The following is a 24,202-nucleotide window of genomic DNA, read 5'->3' on the forward strand; positions in this document are numbered from 1 at the left end:
TGTTTTTTCCCCTCTAATTGTAAGTTGACGTGGATAAACAGATCTAGCCTGGTAGTCCATCATATTATGACTGCCTGGATTGTCAGAGTCTTCACTACTGTTGTCTCAACAATCTAAACTAAAGCGTGGAGAAAATGCTCAGGTAGGCAATGCCCAATTTGGAATTCCCTGTAGTGGGACAGAGAACAGCTGCATGAGGATCTTACTCTAGGGCCATGTGTTCCCCAAAATGCTGTAATTTATAAAACACCACCTGTTTTGAAAGAGATATTTTTCTTTTTCCCTGATATTTGAATTTTTTCTATTCCCTATTTTTTCTTCTTCCCTGATATTTGATTTTTTCCCCCACTAGATTAACATTTCCCATTCTGCAATGGGATGCCAAGCACAAAGTAAAATGGCCTAGGGAGAGAAAACTTACTATTGTGCATTCATAACATAGTGAGAATGTCTAAGAAGAGAGTTTGATGGAACATGGGAATCAGCAGGTGTAGTGCGGCCTAATTAGGTTTAAGTGAATATGGGGGGTGGAAAATGGGTTTAGAGAAAATGATATTAAGAAAGATGATTCAGAACGGTGCTGTCCAATATGGTAGCCCCTAGCCACATGTGGCTGTTGAGCCCTTGAAATGTGACTAGTCTGAATTGAGATGCAACGTAAGTATAAAATACACATCACATTTCAAAGTATAAAATACACATCACATTTCATTTTAGAATGAAAAAATATTGTACAATATCTGATTAAAAACATTTCATACTGACTACATATTGAAATGATTATATATATTCGGTTAGCTAAATATTGTGTTAAAATTAATTTTATCTATTTCTTTTTACTTTATTTATGTGATTACCAGAAACCTTATACTTAACATATGTGGCTCACATTTGTGACTTGCATTGTATTTCTATTGAATGGCACTGCTTTAAAATGCTGTCCAGGAATGTCTTGGCCTTACAGAGTGCATTTCCATGGCCTTAAGATAGAAATTTTAAATTTGCAATAGTTTGATTTAACCCTAACCGTATGGTAGTTTGAAGTTCCATGAGTAGTAAACTCCAGTGTTGCATAAAAGCCCCAGAGCAGGGGTTCAGAATCTTCAGTAACTGAGCCTTTAAGGGGGTTAGTGGGTGGCTTTTATTGTATCTCTGAAAACTCGACATTAAATGCAAAGGTTTTTCTGTGTAAATTCCACTGGGATTTATTGACTTTCTTTAGACTCTCCAAAGGATTCCTGACCAACACTTGCATTGTACAACTCTAGGGACCACTCTTCCTATAGAATTGAATGATGACTGGAGTTTCCACCTAGAACTGGGCAACATAGTGGTTTTGTCTTGATTCTAAACAGTTTAAGAACACTGACCCACAATAAGGACTCACAGTGTGGTCCTGTCACTCTTTTTCTCTTTAGTCCTTGGTGGCTTCCTCTGGCCTTCATAATAAAGCTCACATTTCCTAGGTGGCACTCAAGGTTGATTATATGTAAATACTTTTCTCGTTTTATATCCATGTACATTTCAGCCACAAAATTCTACTCAATGTTTTGGAGTCTAGCTTCCACTAAGAAGCTATGTGTCTTTGTAGATGCTGTTCCCTCTTCTTGAAATTCCTTCCTTGAAATTCCTTACCAACTTTCACCCACCTAAATTCTACTCAACATTAAATGGAGTTATAAGAAAGGACAAGAAGAACATATTTGCTTGTTTCTTATAGGATTAATATGTCAAACATATAAAGACCTCCATAAATCAGTAAGAAAATGAAATAAAATGGGAATAAAGGCAAAGAATAAGAATAAGATAAGAATAAGGAATACTGAGCCATGACGAGTAAACATGAAAAGATGTCCCATCAGTTAGAATATTTTATTTAAATTTTGATGTGCCAGATACCATTTAAAATCTTTCACACAGGCTAATCATTTAATCTCAGTATTCATTCCCATAAATACTTAAATATATGCAAATAAAAACTATTTTTAAAAAGTCACTGTTGGTGATGGCAGGGGAAATGGGTTCTGTCATACAGAATCAGTAAGATTTTAAATTCTGCAAACTTACTGAAAGTGAATTTGTTAATCTCTAATGAAAATTTAAAATACACATACCTTATGACTGAGAAATCACACTTCCGGGTGTCCTACACAAATCTGTCTGTCTTAGTCTGTTCTCATACTGCTGTGAAGAAATACCCGAGACTGGGGAATTTATAAAGAAAAAGAGGTTTAATGAACTCACAGTTCCACATGGCTGCGGAGGCCTCACAATCATGGTGGAAGGCACAGGAGGAGCAAAGTCATGCCTTACATGGCAGCAGGCAAGAGAGCATGTGCAAGGAAACTTCACTTTATAAAACCATCTGATCTTGTGAGACTTATTCGCTGTCACGAGAATATCACGGGGAAAATTGCCCCCATGATTCAGTGACCTCCTACCAGGTCCCTCCCAGGGGGATTATGGGAGCTACAATTCAAGATGAAATTTGGGTAGGGACACAGCCAAACCATATCACCATCCTACACAAATATTAAGAGAAATGCAAGAAAGTGTAGGTAAAACATTTTTATGGTGATAATCTGAATTGGTTAAATAAATTCTGGAATAATCTTACAGTATAATAATTGAAAAGAGAATCAAATTGACCAGTATGGACTATTTAGTGAAAATTTGTGTAAGTGTTATTAATTGTAAAACATACACATGTATATATATGTAACTAACCTGCACATTGTGCACATGTACCCTAAAACTTAAAGTATAATAAAAAAAATACACAGTATAATATATATTGTTTGATTTTACTTTTTTTGTTGTTGTTGTTGTTTTGAGATGGAGTCTTGCACTGTTGCCTGGGCTGGAGTGCAATGGCTCGATCTCACCTCACTGCAACTTCCGCCTCCTGGGTTCAAGTGATTCTCCTGCCTTAGCCTCCCAAGTAGCTGGGATTACAGGCACCCGCCACAATGCTCAGCTAATTTTGTATTTTTTGTAGAGACGGGGTTTCTCCATGTTGGTCAGGCTCATCTCGAACTCCCAACCTCAGGTGATCCCCGCACCTCGGCCTCACAAAGTGCTGGAATTACAGGCATGAGCCACCGCACCCGGCCATTTTACTTTTTAAAACAAAGTATATATGTCTATATTTATGTGTACTACTATTACTATATTTATTGAGAGCTTACCATGTTCCAGGAAGTGTTCATATTCATTTTTGCATTTAATTCTTAACATAGACCTAAAATATGCACTTTTGTCAACTTTGCGTGTTAGAAAAATAAGACACAGAGAAGTTAAATAACCAGTGTAAGATTGCACAGTTAGTTGGTAGTTGATCTGAGATGAGAAGCCAGCCAGTTAGATTCCAGAGCTAGTTGTTTTAAACTCTGTGCATGTGTTGCAGGAGAGGGTAAAGTGAGACCTTTATATAAGAGCAAATTATAAGTCTGAAATCAGATGGATTGCACTGTTAACCCTTTTGGAGGCTGGGATTAGAAGCATGGAGGAAGAGACTTAGACTTTTTGTGTAATACACTTCAGTAGGAGATGAAATGATGGTCAAACTATAAAGGACTTTTATTTTTGTGCTTTTTTGTATTTTCAAATATTGTCTATTTTTATATATTCAAATACTGTCTATTGGATGTTGAACATGTGATGCTTTTTTTCATTTGGAGCACATCAATAACTGTTGTTCTAGAGTTTTAAGACTCTGCCTAGTCTTTGTGAAAACATTCCCAGTCTCCTCAGTGAGAATCAACCGTTCCTTGATCTGTTGTCCCTCATGTAACTTTTCCTTACTGTGCCTTATGTTGTGTTAGTTTTCATCATGTTTTCCTCCTGCCCTAGACGGGAAGATTATTGAAGGCAGAGATGGCATATAGTAGGCATTCAACTGTTGTTTGTCAGGTGGATGGATGGATGGGTGGGTAGGGGAGAGAGAAAGAAAGTATGAATGGAGGATTTTTACCTCAAGCTTTAGCTTCATTGTCGTGTTATCATCTTAATACTCTCACAGGTAGAGCTGCTGGCAACTCTTGAAATCATTGTGTGGTACATCTAGCTCAATGCCAGGATGAAGCAGGGCCAATGATGACAAGTGCTATTTAATGGGATTTTCTTCACACAGCTATGAGCTTAATAATGGGAAGAAACACAGCAAATAAATTCTTTGAAACTTTATCAGCCTTGGGTGGAGATGATGAGACATGGCCTAATTGTAGCAGAAAAATAAAACTTAGGAACAGCATTAAAGGGCCAACTCTTCTACTTTAGCCTCCTATGAAGATGAAACATTCCATGAAAAAATGAGAGAATATGTTGAAAGCCTTCAGCAGAATACTTCTTACTTAGTAAGTATTCAAGAAAGGTATCTGTGTGCATATATATCAAAGGAATATGGCACCCATCAATTCTTATAGGAATCCTGGATAGGAAAAGAAAAAAGCTTATATGAATCATTCATTATTTGATATAATTTGAAAATTTGCTGAAAAAAGATATATAATCTGTAAGAAGGAGAGAAAAAAGAAGTGAAACTCACTTAATTATTGATCTGCTCATATATTTTTTATGTGTCTCCACCCTTAAAGATAAGGGATTGATTAGTTAACTGGGGAAGCAATCACATTTTCAAATTATCAGTTTGATGCCGCTGTATACTTGGAGTGATTATTTCTTTACAAATGATTGTGCTGAATTGAAAGTACAAGCTGTCTAAAGCCCTCAGCAACAGACTTGACTGGTGGTAGCCACAGGGGCAGAATTGGCCTCCTTGGTCGGCTGATCCTGGCTTAACCCCTTGAATGCCAAACTGGCTTTCAGTAGATGTGGAAAGGGATAATACATGCTGTGACTTTCATTGCATGTATGCTTTGTAATTGCCTTGCCGTAGAGAGTATGGCCTCCAGCAGACTAGGAGGTGTGGCCCTTCAGGGATTTTCTTTCAAACGTTAGGTTACTGAGGGCAAGTCAATCAATGGACTCTCTTCCTCAATATCTAATCAGAGACAGGCACTTCCATGTCCCAGGATCTCACTCCTCACTAAAGAGACACTGAGTTTTTGTGTCCTCCAACAAAATGAAGAAAAGCAGACTGTGCTTACAGACCAAGAATAAGCAGGGTTGATATTTCCACACTGTCAAAGACCTGTGCCTACTCTAGCAAGGGCCGGGATATTTTTCAGGACTATTTTGAATGGGCCAATTCCTCAAACTCAGAAGTAGGACACCTGTTTGTAGCCCATGCTTTGGTGTAAGTCATTTGTTGAAGAAGAATACTGATGAAGGAGATAAAGAAGGAGTAGCAGAAGGAGGACTAGGAGGAAGAGGAGCCAGAGGAGGAGGAGAAAGAGAAAGAGGGGAAGGAAGTAAAGGAGAAGATTAAGTAGATGATAATGATGATGACAACTATGATGATGATCACTTTAATCTGAGCCAACTCTAGAGATTTTGAACTATCCCTTGAGCAGGTACAGGACTCAAGGCAAAAAATACATTGTCACCCTTCCTGCCTCACCCCCATATCTCTAACACTTAATGAGGAAAGTCGTGCTCAATATCAGGGACATCCTTGAAGAAGGCAAGTCCTCAAAGAGTAGAACACGTATGCGTGTTGGGGATAGAGGAAATTTCCTCATGGTGGTGAGGAAACAGGTTTCTGAACTGCTTGTTTATAAGCATATGGGCCTTGGGTCACTTTAAAATAAACAGTTGGAGAGCCACTTTCTTTCTACAATCTTTCCAAGAACATTTAAAAGGATGGTCCTTGTCTCTTAGGCCTTAGGAGCAGTTCTAGCTCTGTGATTTCGTGAAGATCATTCTTTTGTACTTGAGATGTCCAGAAGACTTTCATCGTAAATGCAGATATGAAGTTTGTAATATAAGGACCAACATGTAGTTTTAAGTACCCACTACATTTGTACCCAGTGCTAAATGTTGTATAGAATATTTAAAAAGTGCAGAATTCTTTGCCTCAACAGATCTACTATTCAGTTAGCTGGAATTTTCTTATAAGCTAAACATTTCAGTAATTTAATCACCCAAGTTTTTAGGAGCTTTTTATGAAACACTTATAAACTACTAGGTACTGGGCTAGGAAGCTATTAAGACTCTAATATTAAATCAAAGTTATTGTTTTGATGAAGCTGGTGGAAAAAATAAATATTAAATTGTAGTACATGTACTGTGAGACCATAAAACTTTAGAAGATTGAGAGACCGAGATAGACTATATGAAGTCATGGGGAGCAGGGCAGACTCCCAGTAAATCCTTTTTGAGTGGTCCAATCTCAGTGTGCATTTATCCATTTACTTGGTAAACATTTGGCAAGTAGTACAATGCTACAATTTGTACTAAATTTTGTATTAAATTTTGAGCTCCCATTTAATCCTGGGATGGGGTGTTGATGGCCAGAGAGGTGGGGAAATTTCAGAACGGACTGCATGAGTAGGCAGGTGAGAGCTGTCCAAGAAGCCTTAGTCTGTTGGAACCATAGAAGATCCCGACTCACCCCCTCACTCTTCAGATGAAGAGCTCGGTCAAGCAAGAGAGAAAGAACTTGGATTCAGGACCACCTAGGGCCTGGCAAACAGCAACCCCTGGCCAGGTCCTAAGGCTTCCCACTGTCTTTATTTCTTTATTAAGAGATTGTGACACTGCACTCTCTGGGCACAGGTGCAAGCTGGGGGTCTCCCGGGAAGAAGTTGTGGTACAGCCTGTTCTGGATTATTGAAAGTGATAGCTGCTTGGAATACATCAAAGAGTAGATGGAGATGAAGAGGAAAAAGTAAAGAAAAATAAGAAAAAAGAGAAGGGGGAAGGGAAGGAAGAAGGGAAAGAGGAGAAGATGCTTATCATGGGCCAGACCCTCTGCTAAACTCACTACACAAATTGTCTCCTTTAATGGGCACATCAATCCTATGAACAAGATAGATATTACCCCACTTTACGCATGAGAGCAGTGAGACTCGGAATAGTTACGAATCTTACCCATGCTCACATTCCCCACAAATGGTGGGACCACAGATCAAACCCGCATGTATCAGACTTCTGAGTTAGTGCTCTTAGCAACTGCAATGACTATGAAGACAAGAGTACCCCGACCACCTCATACTTTGACCCTTAGCTTCTCCATCAGCGCTTAGTGTGATGCTGTTTCTCTCAGCCTGTGCTTTGAGGGGAAGGTGAAAGTGCCAGGCATTGTGATTTTTCACTTGCAATTTCACTTAATCTTCACCTCTCTCTAAAGCTATGATTATTAGTTCAGTTTTGCAGGACAGGAAACAGGCTGGGAAGTTCAAGCAAATGGATTCAGGTCACCTGGCTTGTAAAGCACAGAGCTGAAATTCAAATCAGATCCCTCTGACTCCAAGTCCATGTAACTTTCCTTCTATCATGAGTTTCCAAGCCACAGTAGGGAAGGATCCCTCGCAGGTAATTGAGGGCCAACTGTGGCATGCCAACCATTTTGGGTTGGAGGTATTGGGAAGGTTTGGGGTGGGGCCTAAAATCTAAACATTTTAGCAGCTTAGTTTCTCTGTCTGCACCTGGAATTCGTGTATTTTACCTTGGAGCAAGTTTTTAGGAACTGAATCTGACTAGTGGTTCAAGAACAAGATGCTCAGGCTCCACGCGTCCTGCTGTAAACTCAACTTTGCAGAGGTGTCTAAGCCATGCAATCTGTCTGCATAATATCCTTTCTTTTTAGAGAAAGATATTAGAAAAAAAGATGCCTTTCTAATGGCAAAAGAGGACAGGCACCTCTGTTATCATATGATAACCATCTGCTTAAGGAGTTAGAGCTACTAATTGGTCTCTCATCCTCAATATAAAAAAATACACCTCCAACTTGGGGTTATTGTACAGTTCATGCATCAAAATCTACATTAAATGAAACTTCAAGTTGTGGCACAGACCACAACTTTTTTTTTTTTTCCTTTCTTTTTTCCTTTTTTTTTTTCTTCTGTCATGAAAATTGAAATGACTGCCAGGAAGGCATGGAGAAAGCTTGTGTGACAGATGGAGGAATTTCTGAGGCCAAGGAAGCCTATAATTTATATTTCTTAGGGCTAGTATAAAGCACCCTCCAAGGAGCCCAGCCTGGGGTGCTGAGGGAGCCTGGTCAGTGAGTGGCTAAATGTAAACTGTAGGATAGCTTTGGGATTTCAGGGTGTAATAATCAGACAAAATCCTTGTCCTCATGAAACATAATATTCTAGATTTTTCCCTCTTTATGTGAAGGTGAGTTTTGAAATAAAGGCTGGACTTACAATTAGACTGAGTAAGTGTTACTCATATAGGGTGACTTAAGGGCAGCTTAAAGACCTCTCCCCTTCCCTGTCTCCCAACAAACATGAAACAACCATTCCATCAACTTGTTAACAGTGTCTAAAATCCCAGCATTACAGATGTATTGTGGATGCATTTTGAATTTTGAATTTAGGAATAATCTCCTACTAACATATACATCCTTTTGATGAGCACTTCAACATGGATTTGTTTCTTTTTCTTCCCAAAACAGACATTTAAGAGCAAAGCTCTGGGCAATGGAGACCACACAGTGAGAGAAACAACTCAGAGAAGTAACAACAGTGAAAACAAAATGGTCTAAGGTTTTGTTAAGGTTGGATATTCATGCAGGATTATCCAGTTGGTAGTGAGCATCTTCCTTAAACCTTGTTATGGCAATATTGTAGGGGACCGGCTTCATTTAGAAAACTCCACAGGACAGAAAGGAAGTGATAGACATATATGGCAAAGATGCCATCTTGTTCCTGCTATCAGGAGGGCCCATGAACCCTCCCTTTCACCCTCCATTGTTCCCTGACAATCTGTAGTGGTAACTAGAGTTACCATACCTGTGCCCAGCTGATTGCCCTAGCAAAAACGCATTCTTTTTTTTTTTCCCTAAACCACCAGCCCAGTGGAATTCACTTGCTAATTGGTTCTTCAACGTTATGTGATTTAACCAATGAGAAAGAGAATGCTTGCAGAAAAAAGAGGTAGAAGGTTCATCCAAGCCATGATTGAGGTAATGAGCAAAAACTTGACAGACTCCAGGATTCTTCTCTTCTGTTTCTCCAAATGACTTAAAGGCAATGATCTAGTTCATAGCCTCTGATCCTGCTGTCACTCCTAGTTGGAGAGTCCTCAACCATCCTTTCTAATTATCAACTCCTCTAGTGCCTTCCAGGTTTAGAACAAGACTCATGTTCTCCATTAAGTGCTTTCTTTCCATTCTCGTCTACATAGTCCACTCTTATGACCTTTTATTGTTTTATAGACTCTTATTATTTTAATGATCTGTAGTGTTAGATATCAAATTCACAGACATTCTTTGCATCTCTCTAAATGACCATTTAAACTCCTTAAGGACTAACGTTTAAATCTTTAATCCATCTTGAATTGATTTTTGTATAAGGTGTATGGAAGGGATCCAGTTTCAGCTTTCTACATAGAAGAAAACCTAGGCATTACCATTCAGGACATAGGCATGGACAGGACAAGGACTTCATGTCCAAAACACCAAAAACAATGGCAACAAAAGACAAAATTGACAAATGGGATCTAATTAAACTAAAGAGCTTCTGCACAGCAAAAGAAACTACCATCAGAGTGAACAGGCAACCTACAAAATGGGAGAATATTTTCGCAACCTACTCACCTGACAAAGGGCTAATATCCAGAATCTGCAATGAACTCAAACAAATTGACAAGAAAAAAACAAACAACCCCATCAAAAAGTGGGCGAAGGACATGAACAGACACTTCTCAAAAGAAGACATTTATGCAGCCAAAAAACACATGAAAAAATGCTCATCATCACTGGCTATCAGAGAAATGCAAATCAAAACCACAATGAGATACCATCTCACACCAGTTAGAATGGCAATCATTAAAAAGTCAGGAAACAACAGGTGCTGGAGAGGATGTGGAGAAATAGGAACACTTTTACACTGTTAGTGGGACTGTAAACTAGTTCAACCATTGTGGAAGTCAGTGTGGCGATTCCTCAGGGATCTAGAATTAGAAATACCATTTGACCCAGCCATCCCATTACTGGGTATATACCCAAAGGACTATAAATCATGCTGCTATAAAGACACATGCACATATATATTTATTGCGGCATTATTCACAATAGCAAAGACTTGGAACCAACCCAAATGTCCAACAATGATAGACTGGATTAAGAAAATGTGGCACATATACACCATGAAATACTATGCAGCCATAAAAAATGATGAGTTCATGTCCTTTGTAGGGACATGGATGAAATTGGAAATCATCCTTCTCAGTAAACTATCGCAAGAACAAAAAACCAAACACTACATATTCTCACTCATAGGTGGGAATTGAACAATGAGATCACATGGACACAGGGAGGGGAATACCACACTCTGGGGACTGTGGTGGGGTGGGGGGAGGGGGGAGGGATAGCACTGGGAGATATACCTAATGCTAGATGACGAGTTAGTGGGTGCAGCGCACCAGCATGGCACATGTATACATATGTAACTAACCTGCACAATGTGCACATGTACCCTAAAACTTAAAGTATAATAAAAAAAAAGAAAATAAATAAATAAATAAACTCCTTAAGGAGAAGGATGGTGTCCTATATATCCTCAATGTTAGTGACTTACATGGTACTGTAGCACTTTTTGAATGAAATTGAATTGACTCATTTATCTGCAATTCAGTTGCAGTGCTAAGTTACTAGCCTTGAGTTGGAATGAACAGTGCCGAAGGATATAAGACAAATGTTAAAGTTGGTGAAGCCTTCAGGAGAATAGCTCCATGAGTAACCATAAATTCCCTGTGAAGCTTGGATGAAGAACATACTTTATATCCATAACCCTGGACCACTATGAGCAAGGAGGTAAAAAAAAAATGAAGGGTGGTTGAGATGAAAGGAAGAGAAAAGTAAAGAAGACTGGGGAAACTGGAGACATATTTTGAAACTGTAATCAAGAAGACAGTTCATCATGATGTGTTTCCAGGCCCAGTGTTTTGTAGTAAAGTATGGTTTCAGAGAGAAAAAAAAAATCACTGGGACAGAGAAGAAGTTTTTCAGTGAAGTATGAGTTCCTGGAAACAACTGGAAGAGAAAAAGAGGAACAATTCTGGAAATGGAGTGACACAGGTGTGGAAATGAGAAAAAATGGGTTGAAGACCCTGGGTCTAGAGATGAGAAAATATGGGCATACTTGGGGTAAAAGGTTGTGCAGCCAGGATGGGTCTTAAGAGGTATCAAGGGGAGTTTACGTAGTTACTCGCAGAGTTCACCTGGGCCATTGCGGCTCTTGACTCCTTTCCCTACCCAGGAATGAGAGGGCTCTCCAAAAGGTAAGGAATGTCTAGGGTTGTGGTGTCAGGGAAATGAGGCTGGAGAGAGTTTGTTCAGCTAGGGGCTGGTTATTAGCCGTCCTCGTCTTCTGGTGTTAAGGCTCTAGCCTATTCATCTCTGGGGACAGATTATACCTTGGAGAGAGCAGAATTGGGCTCTGGAGAAAAAAGGGCAAGTGGCGAGCTAGGCTTTACTACTGCATTCCCCAAACCACTTCAGCTGTGTTGGTTTGTTTTAGGTATCTCAAAGTTTGCTTATTTCTAAGGATGAGATTTGTTGCTGCTGCCAGAGGGAAAATGGTCTGAACTTGGGAAATATCCAGAAGCCCATGGCAATGCTTTCATTCTCTTCCTGGGACTGATTTATATCCATACCCTCAAGGCATGGCACTCTGTTCTCCCATCTATAAAATGGGATAATAATTCTGCTCTGATACAGATACTATGGGAATGAATGCATTCACCAGGACTCTCTCTTTGAAGTCAATGAGGATGCGTTATCATTACCATAAACACTTTCACACTCTCCCTTTGAAGACACAAGCACAACCCCGAGGCATCTCAAATGCATTTAATTGAGTCCATTTTTTTTTCTCTCCCAACAGAATCATATGAGGGATGGCTAAGGTGTGTGAGTGGGAAGAGGCAGCCGTGTGGGTGGAGGAGAAATAAAATGTTAAGGGCAGAACTTCAAATCCTAATAGTAATCATAAGCCTAATAATAATGATGTGGATTATTGTCAGGAGTGCCCGACTTCTCCTTTTTTAAACATTAAGGCCCTTCCGAAACATGCTGTAAATATCAACAAAAAATTTGGGTAGCCTCTGGGGCTGGAAGCTGATTTCAGAGGTACAGTTTACAGGAGGGAAAAGAAGCCCCCAAGCACCATTGTCAGTAGTCACAAGAGGAGCCAGAAGTTGGAGATTTTGTCAGAAGGCAGATTTGTAGCCCTTGTAGTCTACTTTGTTGGCAAAAATGGCAATTCCAAAGTGAATTCCAACTACCAGATGCCTGCTTTTATTATTCAAGATTCAACCTTAGCACAAAACCTTTGGGTGATTTTTCTCTTTCTTTTTTCTTTTCTTTCTGCTCTTTCTGGGCTGATTCTATTAATTTCCCCCAATGGCGTGTGCAGCCCTGCACTGACGCAGCCATTGATGATCTCCTTATTCATTTCATAGCAGAGAGGCCATTTGGATGAATATATGTTCCCCATTTTCTTTGCATTATAAATTCAGTGTTGTGGGAAAAGGAGCGAAATGTAATGGCAAGGCCTCCACAGAGAAATGTCCCTATTTGAGAAGAGGAGTTTTATAGGGGGGAACAATTGACAGCCTCTCAGTACGGTGGGCACATTTTTCTGTACAACTGCATCACCACTAATGATAAATGAGGAACGTTTGATAGCCGGCTCCGTTGTCTGACAGCTACAGTTTTGGCCAGAGGGCCGTGGCAGGCTTTAGACTTCTGTTCAAAATGAGTTAAACATATTAGGCATTATGAAGGCACAGAAGCCTCGAGAATGAGTGCTGAAATGAGTGATCCGGGTAGGCTCCTGGGTACACAACTTGCAAAGCAGATGTCATTCTAATAATGTGTGATATAGAACATGCCTGGCCTAAACCCTGCTGGATGAAATATGAAGCCCCGTTGGTGATATTTAATACCATTTTATGAGGTGCCATCTTATAAAGACAATGCCCGCCTTATGTGGAATGCTTAAGGTATTTTGCCAAAGGCACAGGGAGGTATCTGAAGTAAGTAGAATTTTTATTATTTTATAAGCCTTTACTTTGTAATATTTCTGTTTCCACGTTATTGTGGGGGCTTGCTGCCCTAACCCTTTGTCGAGTGAACTTGATGAGCGGCTTGCCAGTAGATTGACGGATAGCCCGTGCTGTTCCTGGAAGAAAAGGCTAGCTCCTACCTAAATACATTCTTCCAAAAACCCTCAAAGAGGAAATACAGCTTTGCTACAAGCATTCTTCGAGCAGGGACTTTGAGGCTGGCATACAAAAATATTGCCATTTTTTCAAGTAGACCATTTTGAGCGTAATAGAGGATTTGGATGGACTGCAGCTTCCTGAACACGCTTTCTCCTTCCTCTACAGTTTCTGATGCTAGGAGCCCACCAAAGCTTCCAATTTTGGGATCTCATTCAGGACATCCCAAGGTAGATGAGCTTGTAAATCTTAGCCACAGCATCAGTGTGGGGCTTGCTGCCCCTAATGTCCTAAAAGATCTAAATGTGTGAACAGCAGTGGCCCAGGGCTGGCTGTGTTTCCTGGGAGAGGTGTGTGTGTTGGAGATAGGGTAAGGGGCTCCTGGAAATAAGACTACCCAATTGAAAACATGTCACATTTACATTTTGTTTCAAAATGCCTTCAGTTACCACCTTGCTTACCCCATAAGGCATTCCTGAAGTTGAAAACCATATAACTGACCAGATTGAAGGTGCAGTGTCTGTTCTCCTCATCCTGGTGTTCTGGGCAGTGACATTTCTTGGAGTGTCTGTTAGGTGAAGGGTCCTGTATTGATTATAGATGAAGTGGGTGAAGAGGAGGAGAATCATTTTCTTCTTCTTCTTCTTTTTTTTTTTTTTGAATAAAAAAAGTCTTCATTTTCTGAGAGCTTGGCTAGACCATCTGCGGAAATATAAGATGCACCAAACAGCTTCCCAGTACATGTGCAAAGTAACACAACCAAGGACAATTAATTCAGAATTCAGGACGAACCCTCTGGATAGACCTCTGCTAAAAACTTTTGCAATGAAGCAGCACTCTCTATTAACGCTAAAGCATATGCACAATGCCCATGGTTTTTTAGATGTCTGTGGCTAGGAAGGCTAGTCGTTAATACACCATTGTCTCTTTGCCACCACCAATGGAGCTATTTGCTAACACATAGTCTGGTGTTTGTTTTCCAAGGGGTTTATATGGATTGTTCTTATTCTTATTATGTGCGATTGAGTTAAATATTTACTAATTGATGAAATATGACTGCAAGAAGAAGAGAGTTCTCCCTCTGTTATTGAAATGAACACTTTGGGACTACTCGATGAAAGCAAGTCACTAAAATAAGTGTTCGGTTGGATTAGGCATGCATAAGACATCTGCAAGGGATTGGGGGAAGATCATTAAAATTAAAAGCACTTTACATTCAGATTGCTTTGCAAGTGTCTTGGTTCTCACCACACTTTAAAGAAACTGAGATTAGAAATTGTAGCAGATGGAAACTATGGGTGTGGTTTATGCAAGAAAGACAACCTGCACTCCAAACAGCTGATTCAAAGATGAAGCTTAGGTTAGATCAGAAGATTGGCAAATAATCTGCTTTTATGATTTTTAAGCTAAATGAAAATGTTTAATGTCTGTATAGATGATTTTTGGAGTTCTATGCTTTGACAGACTTTTTCCATTGATCAGCCTGATATAGGTCCTCTTTGCAGAGAATCTGAATCTATTCAAGTTCAAACTGTTGATAGAATGCCAAGCAGAATGGTTATTTTCTTCGATGAGCTGGATTTTCACTCCTGTTTTTCAGGAAGTGAACAAGATTGGAAAAAGTTTCATATTCAAAATAGAACAACATGATGGAGTAGGGAAAAGAGCACAGCTTTTGGAATGTGATGACCCAGTTCTGATACTTAGTATAAACAACCTTGAGCAGGTATGTCACTTAACCTTTCTGAACCTGTTTCCTCATTTGTAAAATGAGGGTGATCATATTCTTTCCTGTCTACCTTTGGCTAGCACATGATATAATGTGCAACCTTTAACATCATGTATGGATATGTTACCCCTGCTGCTGCTGCTATTACTGTCATTACTGTCACTGTTACTACGAACGTTACACTGCTGCTGTTACTGCAACTAATACTATGCACCAACTAGTACTACTTGGGTGTTAATGTGACTAGGGAGAATAAGCACTGGTTCTCCTTCATTCCTCATGGCCTTTTCTGGAAATACAGCTTTGCTTCTGAGGCAGGGAGAGTACTGAACAGCAGTTTGGAAGACCATTTTCTAGTCTTCTCTTTGCCACTCACCCTGTGTGGCAAAATCAAGAAGGTTTCTCGATTCTCCTATGTGTAGAATGAGGGACGTTATGCTACCCCATGGTTTTCAAGGGGCTTTTCTTCAGAGCCCTTGGTAACTATATCCATATGATCAGTTACATTAGTGTATCATTTTATGTAGTGGGTCTATGTAAGATTTTTGTCTAAAAAATAAAAAAATTAATATTGTAAAGAGTTTATAAATCACTGGATTAGAGGCTCCCTAATGTCCCTTTAAGCTCCAAAATCCTTCCATTTTTGTTATTCTGTGAATTACCACGACCCCCGTTCCTTGACTCAGAGAACTGTGGTTATTTAATTCCCAACCTAGTCACCAGAGCCAAAGAGAGCAAATTGCCCAAGCAATTAATTGTCTCACATATGTGTTAGTGCCAGCTTCCAGCATGTGGCCTGGCCCTTCCCTTTGTGGACAATGGCAGGCTCAAGGTCCATATGAGAATATCTTTTATGCCAGATGTCAGGTCTGTCCTTTAAATGAGACCTGAGACCTTCTATACCTTCCAAGAGAAGATTGAGAGACTTGTGATCATCATTTTTAACTAATGTGTTTTAAAGGCCTGTGTTCACCTTACAAAAATACAAGCATTAAGGAAGAAGAACATGTGATAGCTACAAATACCCTGTTTAAGTCTCTTTGTATGAAATCACAGTTGATTGATCTTTTGATATAAACATCTTGATAAATAGGGAGAAACTCATGTTCCAAAAAATGAGAAGAGAAGTTGTGATTGGTTGCTACCCTAGGGCCAGTCTGTGCCTCAGCAAAGGTACTAAAAGGAATTGAATAATTTCCCCCTTCACTTCTCTTTGCTGGAAAGTTCCCAGGTTGTTTCTCCAACAGATTCACCATAGGCATAGGCATAAGCCCTACTTCCAGGTGAGCCACCCACTGCCTCTTTAGTTTCAGTGTGCTGACCGTTGAAGTCTCTTTCACTCAGAGTGGATGACAACTTGATATTGCCTGACCAGGAGAATTTGGGGAGACTGAAACCCTTCAACTGGATTCTATCTCTTGAGTGTTATAATTTTTATCCTATTGCGATAAAGAATTAGAGAGCTACTAAGACCAGAGAGAAGCACCCCTAATTTCCATAGGCTTCTGAAGCAAAGTTTTTGACTACTAACCCCCAATGAAGCACAAGCTCCTCATTTGTGTTCTGTGAATTTTCACAAAGGAGTCTCTCTATTCTGACTTGCATATGTAGTAAAGAAGGAAACATTGCTCTGCTTCTGGACAGACAGATTAATCTGTACCTAAGTGTCCCGTTTTCCCACAGTAGGGTAAAAACTTTGCCAGCATAGTGAAGAAACTGAATGATTCAAATAAACAAATATTTTGGTTGTCGGAGAGTTATGGCAGCTACTATATACATGGTTTCTTATTTCCAATGTGTCAGAATCCAATAATTGTCTTTTGGAACAATTAATGTATGGAGCATGGTTGTATTCGATCTACACTAGTATCAGTATATGGGAGTTGCAGATATCTATCCAGGAATATATAAATAAAGAAAAAAAGAATTCCTCTTGAGGATTAAGCTATAAAGTCAACATCTATTGGATCAGAGCATAGATAAGCAATGTCTTATAGTAATGAACTGATTTTCACATTCAGAAATACCTGGCTGCAAGCCAAGTCATTGTCATGACAAATCTACAGAAATAATATGTTTATCAGAGAAGGGACTAATCAGATACAAATGTAGAAAAAGAAGACAATTATGGCAGTAATCCTTGGCTCATCCAAGTCTCCTCCAGGAGAGAGATGGGTAATGCTGTGCTTTGGGTGAGATGGGTATGTCTGGCTATGCCGTCTAACATGCCAGCAGTCCAACCGCTTGTTCTGATTCACAGTAGCTTCCAATAAGTTTTCACCTTACGATGAGGCTCTAGCCTGGAGAAGAAAGCTACAAGGACAGCCAGACTCAAAGATTTCGGTCTGAATGAAAATAATATTTCTTATAAATAAATAAATGAGTCTCCTAAGCTTGGTTTTCACGAGTCTCCCAGTGAGAGAGGAGCTGTTCTTAGGTGTGCTGATGAGTTAGGTTCCAGAGGCTGTCAGAAATACAGACCAGACCCTTACTAACCACGGACCCAGTTCCATCTTATGTCACGTCCATCAGGGTAAGAGCACGAAGGAAATAAATGTGGGCCTGTGAGACCTCATGGGAGACAGCTTGCTGGGCCCTCCCCAGATGGGCACACCCTTCTGTATGTTTACACTGTGGCACCACTTCCTCTAATGAGAATTCTCTACCTGTCATAAGCAATGTGAGTGTACGTACGAGTAGGTAAGTCAGAACTCTGTGTCTCTCTTTTCCTCTGTTTTACCATAGCAGGCAAAAGAACTGCTGAGTCCTCAAGTCAACCATTTAACATTTTCAGCTTTGTTATTTTTCATGCTTAGCCCTTGAATGCTGCATCTAGGCTTGAGTTTAGCCATTATTTTCCCCTTTTTTTCATTCCTTTCCTTTAAGAGTTTTATTGAGATTTAATTGGCATACAGTAGCAACACATGTTTAAAGCATGAGATTTGATGAGTTTTGACATATTTGTATACCCATGAAACCATAACCATAATTAAGATAATAAACATATATATTACCCTCAAAAGTTTCCTTGTGCCTCTTTGTAATTCCTATGCCCCCTGCTCCTGGGTGATTACTCATTGACTTTTTGTTCTAGCCTTCTGTTTTAAACTAAGCTCTTGCAGGAGTATTTTTGCACTCGTAACCTGTAATAACATTTTTTTTTTTTTTTTGCCTTGCTAGCTTCCCTTAATCCAGTTGCCTAAACTGACTTATCTAGCTCTATTGAAAACCAGTGTCTGCATTTCACTTCTTGCTGCAATAATTCCCTGTTAATTGTGACCTCCTTGTATGGATTGTGTTTTATTCTTTGCTGCTAGAATTATTTTATTTCATGTTCCTGCTGCATTGTTCACCTGCGTGGCTTGCTATACCCCTGACACCAACCATCATCAGATAGTTTCCACCTTCTTTTGGCTGCCATGCTGTGCATGGCAAATAACTTTGTATCGCCACTACTTTACTGTATGTACTTGTTAATTCTGGTGAATTTCCCCCCTTGCCTTCTTCTGGAAATGCTCGTGAATGGTTGCCTAAAGCCACTGGCCTAACCAGTTGTTAGCTTTCACTCGTCCTGGAAAGAATCCATCCCATCACCCGTTGACCCCAGTACTACCAGGAAAACATTTAGCACTAAAACTAAACCAAAGTTATTTTGATTATTGGCCAATTCTAAAAGCTCCTTAGAATCATAGGGTACCTCAGAGGAACAATTATAAATGCCACTGGCCTGTAAATATGTTGAATTGACTTATTGGTTAATTGAGAATTCTGGGTTTTAGAAAAAAGAATAAATTTGTGATAGTGACTAGATCCCAGCTAACGAGAAGAGTGAGGGAAGAAGGTTATCACAGGGGCTATGAGCCTATTTTCAGGAGAGTTACCATAGCTTTCTCTTTATTTAGTCTTTGAATACTGAGATTTTTATTTTGCTGGAGAAACCCAAAGGGCACGAGGTAATTACAGCTTCTCCCCCTCTGCCTTAACCAGCATCAGGGTGAAAAATTAAACAAAAAGAAATTTAATTCATTTCTCTAACATTTATTAAGTTACCACCATGGCCAGACTCTAAGTTACTTTGTGAGGAGACTTAAAGTGAATGAGGTCATCTCTGCTCTCAAGTTGCAGACAGCTCAGTGGATGGAAAGGAAAAGTTCCTGCTGTGATATTAGAAGTTGCCTTGGTGACTCTTCCTTGTTAGAACAGCATTTTTTTTTTTTAATGTTGCTTTTGGGTGTCCAGACTCTAGACCCCATGTGATTAGGGGGTTTTTCATGCCTTAGCTAATCTCTCAGACTCAATCTTAGACCTAACTTGTGTAAAATACCTGCTTGATCATCTGGCTCTGGCAACACCTCTGGAACTTTGATGCTTGACTTACTGGTGCTCAGCAAGCTCATTCTAGGTAAACTATTCAGTCAGCTCATTGCATTCTGAGATGATGGTGGGAAACGCTCTGCTGTGGAGAAATGGAAATAGCTGTGGCTCATTTTCATGTGTTACCCACTGAATCTGCATTTCCAAATTGCTCTGTATACTCTCTTGAAGTTATAGGGCTGTTTTCTTTCTACATACCTTCTGAGGAGTCTATGGATTCTTGATCCTTGATAAGTTCTTTTTTTTTTTTTTTTTTTTTTTAAAGAAGTGAAATTTGGGAGGCAGGATCAAGCCAGTAGGGTGACTCAGGCACCACTACTTAGTGAGTCTCCTTCTACCTTTGAGGGAAAATTGCATAAATAAAAAGAAATGCTGCTATTCATTTAAATATCCTCATGCCCATGGTTTACAGGTATTTAGTGACTTCAGTCATTCATTTATTTTCTGGTACATTCATTTGTAATTCTGGCCAATGCGGTACTCAAATACCTTGAGCTGTCCCAGAATATTTATTGTGTTAATACTTCCAGAACAAAATTAATTTAAATTGATATATTTTATAAACACATACCATGAAGCTATGTCACAAAAAAAGTATGTCTTCCGACCTCAAAAATGAGAATGTCAATTTTAGAGTATGGTGACAATACCTGATACATAGCTACCTGAGGCACCCATTGCCTATGGTCTTTATAAGGCCGTTAGCTTTGCACAGAGTAAACCTCTATAATCCAGTGAAAGATAAAATGCCTAGCCTTACCCAGACCACTTCTATGCCCTTCTGTTATGGAGTTGATGTTATATGCATGTTTTATGGAGAGGCAAGTGGGGAATACAAAAGAAAAAAGCTATTAAAGGGCCAAATCCTCCCCACGGCTGGTAATGATGTCAGAAGCATGGTCATTATATATAAGCAGATGAGTTTTGATCTCTAATCTTTCATACAATTAAATCAACGTCTCTTCCTTTAGGTTCTTCCCTTAAACAGAATTTTAGAGAGATTGGGTGACAGGGATACTAACTGTCACCCAATCTCTCTAAACAGTATGTTAATCTCTTTAGAGTATGAAATAAATATTAAAATGATATAATCATCTGCACAAATGCACTTAAGTATAAATCATTAGATTGTTTAATTAATGTATTCATTCATTCAATGCCTGTTTCTTAAGCACATACATATGTTAGACATTGTGACGATTAGGGGCATAAATGTGACAAAGTCTCTTTTCACACTGTGGTATTGATAATAAACCATATTTGTCTGAAACAATAAACTCCTGACACAGAATCTATTCCATGGCTGGGTTCAGTAAGAGTTTATTGATAAAATCATTGTTTCCCAATGTGTGTTCTGTGGAACACTCACCTGGAGGTGCTCTGGAAAAAAAATAAAGAAACAGAGATTCCTAGTCAAAATGTTTGGAAAATGGTAGCTATTACCATTTTTGCTTGAGGATTCACAAAACATAATCATCTATTTAAGGCTCTGGAAACATCTTACTGAATTTTATTTAATCCAGCATTTTCAAAGTTCATTTAATCAGGGTACCCTTTTAAAAAGTAAGCTTAATAACAATAGACTAAATGAAAGTGAAAAATCAATGTCCAGAAGACCTCTAATGGTTTAAACAAGTCATGGAAACCTTCAGTTCCTCCCCTGACTGCATGACTGTGGCCCCATCCCTTAGAAGCCTCATTATTGTGCCTTTTAGATTTAGTGCAGAAGAAAAATTTTGGCTCAGTACCATTAGTAAAATTGAAATATATGTGTGTGTGTGTGTGTGTGTGTGTGTAATACATGTATAATATACATACATACATATGTGTATGCATATATATAGTTTGTAAAATGAAATATCAGTAGACAAAAACACGCTCGTCTTAAAAATTGCCCATCCTTTCTTCCAAACATAGTCCTTATAGAATCACAAATGCTTCAAGCAAATTCTAGGTGCATTTCCATCCCAAGTCACTTGGACAATTTTTATATTATTAACCACATGAGTAGAATTTAACAGGAATAGCTAAAATAAAACTTGCCCTTACCCTACCTTTGCTTGTCAGTTTCCATTTCCTGAACAGCACTGATAGGTGTTCCCCTCAGAATCCCTCCCAAATCTTTGAGGAATCCTTCAACATTTAAGAAATATGAATCAAGGTTAATTGAATAAAATGAGGGAAAATGTGTTTTTATGTTGCTCTAATAAATCTGTGGCTAGTCAATAATTGCAGAACAATACATGGGTGAAAAATAGAAGCTGACAACTCAAAGTAGCAAATGCTGATTGTACAGGATTATATTACTGCACAGGACAATCCTGCTCCTTGCGTATTGCATGCTTCCTTGAGAAAAGCTGGGAAAGCAGGTGCATATTGCTGCATCTATTATTTTAGTTATACAGGTGGTTCATTGAAAAGGACTTTTATTTTTGGCTCCCAAAGTTGACTTCATTCTCTTTGCAGCACGGCTTAAGTTTCTCTCATGTACAGCCCTTGTTTCAGGCTCCATGAGATTTTTCCTTTATTCCCCTTCCTTCTGGATATTGTTGCCACTGTCAAATGGGAAATACATAGAAATAGGAGATTAAAAATGTAAATTTTATAAACAGAAATCAAAGGTCCTAAATCCTTAGCAAAGAAAAGCCAACATAAGTAAGAACATTAAAAAACATACATAAATAGTGCTTCCAGGCTGAATATGTTAAATAATTCAACAGTTAAGTCATAAGCGTTCTTAAACTTAAGTATAAAAATGCCCTTGACAATATTTCACAGCCTTGCATTTCTTTAAAATATTTAGCATTCTCATTAAAGAGAATGACTTTAGTTTATATATTAGTTACACTCCTGCTTGTTAATATGAAGGAATTTAGGAGGAAAAAGCATTCTTATGTATATAAGCAAAAGGCAATTTACATACAAAGTTGGACAACTATTCACTTTTTATTTATTTCTGGATCATCGGCATCCACATATAGCTATACAGCATTTAAACAAATTTGTTCCTTAATGCGCAATATTAATATTCTGTGCCCCAAAGTGCCATTTGCTAATGCCATTGTGAAGACAGGTTCCTTCAAAGCTACACGGAAGTCCCTGCTTTAGAAAGACTTAATGAACCTTACATTTTTTGGAATACTGCACAGTGTAATGCCTATTACATATTCATTGCCAGAATGGAAGATTTCCTTTAACTCTGCGATTCCTGGTCTAGTTCTCTGTAAAACATTGTCAAAAGTCACCAGAGACTTTCGTGGAAAATTGTGACTCTTGATAGCAGGATGTAATGGGGAGGTTTAGAGTAGAGAATCCAGGAGTCTATCACCCCGCAGGGAGACGTTCTGACAGACAAATGGATGGATAATACAATTTTTGACATAATGGGATGAAAAAGTTTATGCCAGAAAGAACTGAATTAAAGTTATTACTTTAAAAGAAAGTCTGAAGTCTGAAATCATCAGAATTTCCAATGTGTGCTTCATTTTACTGCTTATATGCAGAAGAGATTTTAACACAGAGATGCTGTCAGGTGATTTATAGAGTTACTAACAAGGCTGCCATAAAATTTTAGTTACCTCTTTGGAAATACCCACAATAACACACATAATGTTCTTTTTTTCCCCCTCATATTTTTAATAAAGAAAATCTAGCATTGTTCTTTGATGTTTCTACTTGCTCATTACAAAAAGCAGAAGGATGATTTTCAGAGGTGCGGGATACAGTTCTTGGGAACAAAAGATACCATGTTGCAAACTTTTATCTTTGTCGAAAAGTGCTTCATAATGTAAGGACAGGCTGGGAAGTCAGCAGTAACATCTGGGCAGCAGGGCTCTGTTGATGTGGTGAGGACTCATTGGGAAGTCACCATCCATCTCTTGATGCCAACACCGAGGACTTAGCCTAAAATACTATCCCTTCCTCTCCATTATACACCCACTTCATCCACTCAACTTGGATGTTTGGCAGCATAATGCTACTTTCATTCTCCTTTTTTTCATCTTATTTCAGACCCTCAAAAAATAATATAATCTCATAGTTGGTTTCTCTGCCAATAACACTCTATCTCACTCATTTTTAAATTAGTCTATACTAGCATTTTACCAAGCAGAGTACTTCATTTCTACCCCTATGACTTCTATGGTCACTTTGCATGGATTATATTCATTTAGTGTCTGTCCGCTTTCTGCATGTGTCCCTGAAGGTCACACCATGTCTTCTCACCTTTATATCTCAGTGCTTACCTGGCTGGGACTAAGGTGAGGTGGGTGAGGTGCCGAGGGTGCAAACATTAAGGAGACACATTTAAGGGTTATGTGAGTGAGCACCTCTTTAACTACTTGCCCTAGGCAACTCTCTTGCCACACCTCTACTTTTGACCTTGGCTTTAGCACACTGCCTGGCACATAACAACGGCTCAATATATACCTGGCAAGTGTCAAAATCCCCTAATAGATGAGTAAAATTGAAACCATATTGTCTATCGGTGGAATAGATACCTTAATAAAACTGTCTTCTTGCCCTTAACATTTTTGAAGATAGACAATGATAATTATATCATATCTGCCAGAAATTTGTTTCATGTAATTAGATAGGAGAAGAGAACACTTGGACTTAGTGAGGAGGTATAGCTCCATAAAGGCTGAGCACTTGCCACCGCTGGGACCCAACTGGCAGAATTTACATAATCCAAAGCTTATTTGAAGAAAATCATATAATTCACTAAGATGAAATATTTGTAATTATAAACATCAAATAAAGAAGGGAAGTAAAAAAAATTCAAATGAAAGGACAGAAATTTTT

The sequence above is a fragment of the Pan troglodytes genome, chromosome 12 (assembly GCF_028858775.2).
Source record: "Pan troglodytes isolate AG18354 chromosome 12, NHGRI_mPanTro3-v2.0_pri, whole genome shotgun sequence".
Lineage (NCBI taxonomy): Eukaryota > Metazoa > Chordata > Mammalia > Primates > Hominidae > Pan > Pan troglodytes.